This window comes from Pygoscelis adeliae, unplaced genomic scaffold (genome assembly GCF_000699105.1).
Source record: "Pygoscelis adeliae isolate BGI_AS28 unplaced genomic scaffold, ASM69910v1 Scaffold244, whole genome shotgun sequence".
NCBI classification, from domain to species: domain Eukaryota; kingdom Metazoa; phylum Chordata; class Aves; order Sphenisciformes; family Spheniscidae; genus Pygoscelis; species Pygoscelis adeliae.
Window position 1 is genome coordinate 2,560,208 of NW_008824648.1, and position 6,488 is coordinate 2,566,695.

The 6,488-nt window shown below is 40.5% G+C and overlaps 1 protein-coding gene across 1 annotated transcript in view; it reads right to left on the bottom strand.

The window, feature by feature from the left end:
• Positions 1-6,488, bottom strand: part of AP3M1 (adaptor-related protein complex 3, mu 1 subunit) — a 25,620-nt gene that overhangs the window by 11,812 nt on the left and 7,320 nt on the right.

Consider the following 6,488-nt stretch of genomic DNA (forward strand, 5'->3'; position numbering starts at 1 on the left):
TGCTTCTCCAAGAATATATCACCAGAACAGTTTATAAGAAACAGGCTGTGGATCATTTTCTGTTGGAAACACATTCAAAGAAGTTAAAATAAACAAAAGGATATGAGGATTGACATTATTTCTTCTCCCAGATTCCCCTTCTTACAACGGTTATTCTGTATTCACACACACTGTGAATTTAGAAAAAGATCTGCTTTGCTGCTTTTCTTTAAATTGCATTTTTTTTATTCAGAGGAATGTTCCACCACAAAATATTTCACAGTGGATTAAGTCACTAACATAGATCACAATCTAAGCAAGAACCTAGCACCCTTGATTTCCACTTTCATCCCTATTTGGTATTTGTAATTTATTTCTTAAAGAAAAGCTGACTCTCAGGAGTTGGCACTCACTTAAAAATGTTTGGCAACATGTAAGGGTAACTTATACATCAAGTTTCCTATGACAGAGGAGTTTGCGTAACATTTACACACACAACTAAGAATTGCACTGTCTTAAAGATATAGCTCTTCAGCTTGTCAGCTTTCAGCTATCGAACTATGAAAGTGTTTTTTATTTGCTGGCTGATTAGTCTTTTACTTATGATCTATGCCAAGCTGCACTTGGATAAAGGGTTGGAATTCATTAAAAGTACACAAAACCAGGAGTTTAAATCTGGTTTAATGAATAAAATTGCCTCAAATGTGCTTGACACACATGAAATACGTTTACATAAAATGTTTTACACTTAAAACCTAACTCACTCATGAAAAAGGGGAGTACGAACTGTAGATAAGGAATGTAACTTTTTTCTTATATCTTTAAAGATTTACAAATAACATGCCTCAGCCACTGATCCTTCATTTTATTCATGGGACAAGAAGCTTATCTGCCTTTTTTAAAAACTAATTCCCAGTCTATTTATCAACGTGCAAGGAGATAATAAGTGAACTAAGTTGTTGATTCAAATGAAGTGAATAAACTATTTTCTCCATATCTACAGAAGAGACAAATGCTATCAGACTTCAGTTTATCTCTTTAGCCTTTATATCAGACAGATATAATGCTTTGGCTGACCTGCAGCAAACCATCCTTTGAGAAAAATAACGTCCAAGTTTAAACTCAGGCTTAGAAAACAAAACAAACAAATTGTAACCCAAGCACTGGCTCCTCACGGTGAAGTTAACCTGGTACTTATATCCTGCATAAATTCATTCTGTAGTTGAAGAAGCTGCCCCTGCCACTGGCTATTGATCCCTTTTGCCTTCCAGGTATTGATTTGAGCAGGTCTGTGGCTCTGCAATTACCTGTGTCAGGAAACTGGTCCAGCCATAAATTGACCCAGAAAAAGGAGTTTCTGGTCAGATCAGCTTCCTGATGCAAGTTATTACATCGCCAGAGAGTGCTACAGCTGGCGCAGAGGAGGTGGTGGAAATGGGCAGATGACAGCAATAGAGATATCCTGAATTGAAGTTTATTTATCCTTTGGAGGAATTCAAACATGACTGGAAAGAGACCAAACAGTTACTGGGCATCCACACCTTGAAACAGAAAACCACCATCAACTCTGCATGTCCAGGAGAAGCTAAACACATCTACCAAAAACCTATCATAGTTTTCATTAATCTTAGGATGTTTGGCCAGGATCGTGCCATAAAATACAGATAAAATTTGCCCCTTCGCTAATGTTAACTCTGGCACACAAATGTGAAGATGGCACAGAAGCATCTAGATGTAAATGGCCCAGTCCCACACAGATATTAAGGAGTCTAAACACTGTATGATTAAGCCTCATTCCAAAATCCTGGAATAAGCACTTAGCTCCACCCAGAGTGAGCTCTTGTTGCTGTGTCTGAATCTAAACTGCCCAGAGTACTAGGCTGACCTCCCAACACACTTGTTAGCACTGAAAAATGGTCTGGCCCTGCAGATCTCGACCAAACAAAAGTATGTCTTCCAAAGCTGACCAGAGAAGGTGAAAAAGGACTACTAAAGAAGGTAGTTAGCATGCTATTTCCCTCCACCTAAGTCAGCAGATGTGGGAAGGGAGCCAAGATCCGGCTTTTCAAATTCTAAACTCCAGCTGCTCCTTCACATGCATGACAGCAATGTGCTCATCTTCCTTGGGGCCTTGCCAGGTCTTAGATACCTCCTGCTAAGAGCACGCTGTCTTTGCTGGTAGACACAAAAAGACCAATAGTCAAAATGTGGACAGAAAAATCCAACTAAGCCGATACGGTATATAAGAAGAAGTTCTTTTGGAAACTGTGATTGCCAATTTGCTTAAGAGTGGGAAAGGAAACAAAGCTACAAAGTGATATTGCGTGTTTCTACTGTATCTCTCCCGGACCAAATTAATTTCTAATTTAGTTCATTAAAAAAATAGACAATTTTAATACTGTGAGCACAGAATTCTTATAAAGGAACCTTGACACAATTGCTTTAATCCAATTTAACTAAACATGTTCTGAATTTAGCCAGCGCTGAACATTAAAACCCTGCAAAATCTCCTGGATAGTCACACAAAGGTGGCAAGTATAATCAACCACTGAATGTCAGTATTGTTCCACACCAAGGCAGCCCAAACATATGAAGGTGATCAGCTATAAAGCTTAGAATAGTTCTCTGTACATTTTAATATGGATACAATAGCATATCTGTTAACAAATACAAAACCCAATTCCTAGTAAATGCACACAAAGCTGCATAGGAAAGTTTCAGTACAAGCAGCACCGGTAAGACTCCATTTCCAGAGGACTTGATCTACAGCCTACTGTGGAGAAGCTATGCTGGGTTGCAGGCAGCTTCGGACAATACTCTGACAAAGTATATCAGATACGTGTGCAGGGTGCTTTTAAGCCCTAGCAGTTGTCCTGCTGTTAATGTTCATCCAGATTCTATTCATCAGAAACAATTGCATTTGTCACAATATACTTTTAACAAGCACAGCCGTGCAGCAGGCCAACATAATCGCTACCTAAATACAGCAACTTCATTCTACTGTGCCCACAGCAAGCTCCTGGCACACGAAACGGCTTTGTTAGCAGGGCCTCTTCTTTTGCCGTAAGTTCCACTGAGGATATTAGACCACAACTTGATATTCAACTGAGGGAGGGCACAGGTAGCCAGCAAGGGCGGTAGCGTTGGACCACTGCCCCTGTTTACTCATCTGCCCCAAGCTGCCCAGGTACCGGCTGCGTTCGTACCAGTGTTTGTGTGGCCTCGTGGTGAATTGGAGTAGCAAACTGATCCGGGGGCCATGCTTGGCAGATTATAGCTTTACAGTACCTGTGGAAACTCAGCAGCAAAATCCCACCTAGCTGCCTACCCTATCTTCTGGGTAGGAAGATAGGGATTACAGGATTTCCCATGATACATAATTATTTTGCTTCTAGCATAAGAGTTCCCTTCAAAACCCCTCACATACTCCTTTTCTCCTTCACAAGTTTTAGCAGTACACTAATTTGCTGCTAATTTGAAGTGCTCTGGAAAAACTGAAGCTCTCTCCTCGCGGCTTAAGTACAGAGCAGGCAGACCCACGGGCACAAGCCCTGCCCTATCAGTCGATGGGCAGCTCAGCTTGGACGCTTCCCTCTGCCGGAGCTGACTATAGTAAAGAGGCTCTTACAGCAGCAGGGACATCAGTCTATTATATGCAAGACTAAGTCATCCGATTTATCCCACACGCTGTCAAACAATTGGCACCAGCGAATTAAAGACGCATTTCATGCTGGATATCTTACAACTGCTGCAACTACAAAAATATCTTATGTAAGCTATTATTTAACAAAAATTACTTACAGTGCTCCCAATACTGAAGATTTCCCTGCTACTCTACTTTTTGAGTGCCAGATTTCATTTCAGACACGTAGACATCCCTGAATTCATTTCTCAGTACCCTTTCTTCTTCTCTCACCAGAACATTACATTTGCAAAGAAAAAAAGATTAAAAAATGCTGAACATAAGAAATCAATCCAGCAACAGTAAGATTCCTCACACCAATAGGTCAAGTTAATACTTGTGGCCAAACAGCAAAGCATGTTAAGAGCTGCGACACTTTGAGGGTAAAGGTCTTGAATCAAAGTTCCTAAGTTTAAAAAAACAGTAGCAAAAGCACACCATCAAAAGTTAAGAATCGTGAGAGTCCCTGTGCAGCAGCGTACACACACACCACTTGGAGATGGCAGCGTAAAACCACTCTATGTAAAATATTGTAAGTGTGCTTCTAGGACTGTTTCAAAAGGACATGCCTCCCACCTCTCTGCTTTTAGGCCTACCTAAGAAGCAGACTGAAGACGTACGTGGATTATTATTTGCATCTTTAGTCCAGAGCAAGCCATTCGAGCTCATTTTTAGCAGGCCGACAGCCTTCCATACTACTGCCTGACTGAAAGGCATCTTACAGGCACTGCAGCAGCAAGCAGCCCAGCAGAGGTTTTGCAACTTCTTCTCACAGACTTCCCATTCGGGCTCTGACACACGAAACTCCATGAGATTCTTTGTAGTCGCTTCCATTGTACCAGAACTCGAAGTCCTCACAGAAGAACTAAGTATTTTAACTAAGGCGCCTTCAATATGCTGTTTCCAAGTCTGTATCTTTTCTTTTGACTAAATCTGGGTTTTGCAATGTTACTGTTTTTTCAATCCCTTGGCAGAGAAACATCTGGCCTGAAGTCACAGCAGGCTCACAAGACAAAAGTGGAGCTCATTGGCAAGAGGGAGAGGCTGCGAGCGTGGGAAAAAGACTGATTGCACGTGCTTGTCCTTAGCTACAATTAAGTACTCTAAAATGTAATTAATGCAGAAATACTGTTACCAGCTGCTTTTCCATAACACTGAGCCGAGTTACAGTCAAAGCTCTGAAAACCAGGACGTGAGGTATTTATCACTGACCTCTCAAATGCCCTTTAGAACTAGTAACAATTACTGAAAACGGCCCAAAATGGGACCATCACTTGGAAAGTATTCCACAGCTTCCCTGTTCCCTGCATTTGGCGTGGCTGCTCTGAAGGGTGGAAGGATTAGTGGGGGTGGATTGTCTGAGCCTCTGTTATGTATTTGTGGAAATGAACTTCTAGCGAGAAGCGAATAGAAAGTAATCAAATGCCTAAAGTAATCTGGAGAAACAAATAAGCTAAGATAGGCAGTTCTATTTCTATTTTAAAGCTAGTATTTTTGTCACAACCAGCTGGTCGGTAGTTTAGCTTTTTCCTTTAAATTCAAGATGTGTCACAAATGTGCCACAGATGTGGCAAAACTAGACAACCTTTGCTCCTCACCTCCCCAACCCCAGTCACCGGCTCTTAAAACAGCAAACCTAATGAAGAGAAGTCCTATTAAATACTTGAATGACATTTTCAAGACAGCCAACATGGCAGCTCAGAACATATGTATAACTGGCTGGACCAACCCTGACACAACATTAGAAGTTGTGGTTGAAAGTGATATACCTGGAAGTCTCAGATCTTACTAAAATGTGAATGTTCTGTAATTTCACAGTTTTTGTAAGGCTCCTGTCATTGTTAGCATATCTTACTGCTGCTGCTCTAGTGTCATTAATCTTTTTACTTGTAAGATGCCCACAGCTTAGGTATCTGTGCATTAAACTAAAAACATTTTTGCAACCCTTCTGAAGAACTGCCTGGTGTCCCTCTCTATTAGTCAAGCAAAACTCCCATAATCAAATCAGCACTAACGTTACACCCTGAAGTGCTTCTGTCCGTACAACTACTCAGATGCGTATCTTACCAGCAAGATCATCCCTATTAAAGACTAAACACTTTGCTTCCCAGATGCTCAGTATACATTTATTTATCTTCACTCTCATTTAAAACACTGTTAGTAACTTTCTGGAATTGTTTTTGAAAGGAAGTAGTGCTTTGAGAATACTCTGAAGTTGTCTTAAATCAGTGTTTGGTATCCATAACAAAATTTCCAACTTCCTCCATGCTTTTACCAGTAACAATCACAGCCTGCATAAGAATTTGTACAGCATTTAATCTACTGACTGATGAGCTTTCCAATAATACATTTGCATGGTGCCTCTGTTCATTTTAGTTCCAGTATAAATCTTCTAATTGCTGGCAAGATAGTTCCATCTCTTGCCAACAGAACAATATTAGATCCTGAACAATCGAACTGAATAACTGCAGTTCCCTTTGGGACCTGCAAGAACAGAAAGCTTCACTGTTAAAGCTGAAAAAGCAAGAGTTTCTTAGAAAAAACACCCACAAAACAATTAAAAATTCATTGCTAAAAGTACTTTTTTACACGAAGATGGAACATTTTTAACACAATTTATATCCGAATCAGCCGCTTTAGGACTACTAAGGGACCACCTAAGAAATTCACTCTCTGAAAGCAGTACTGAATAGACAGAGAGGACCAAATGGACGCAGGTGAGGTGAGTATCTTGTCATGCATTTACTGTCAGCAGGATTTTCAGGAACAGACTGATAATTAGACTCATATTCCAGCCAAACCATGGAGAACTCTGAAAAGCCAAGGC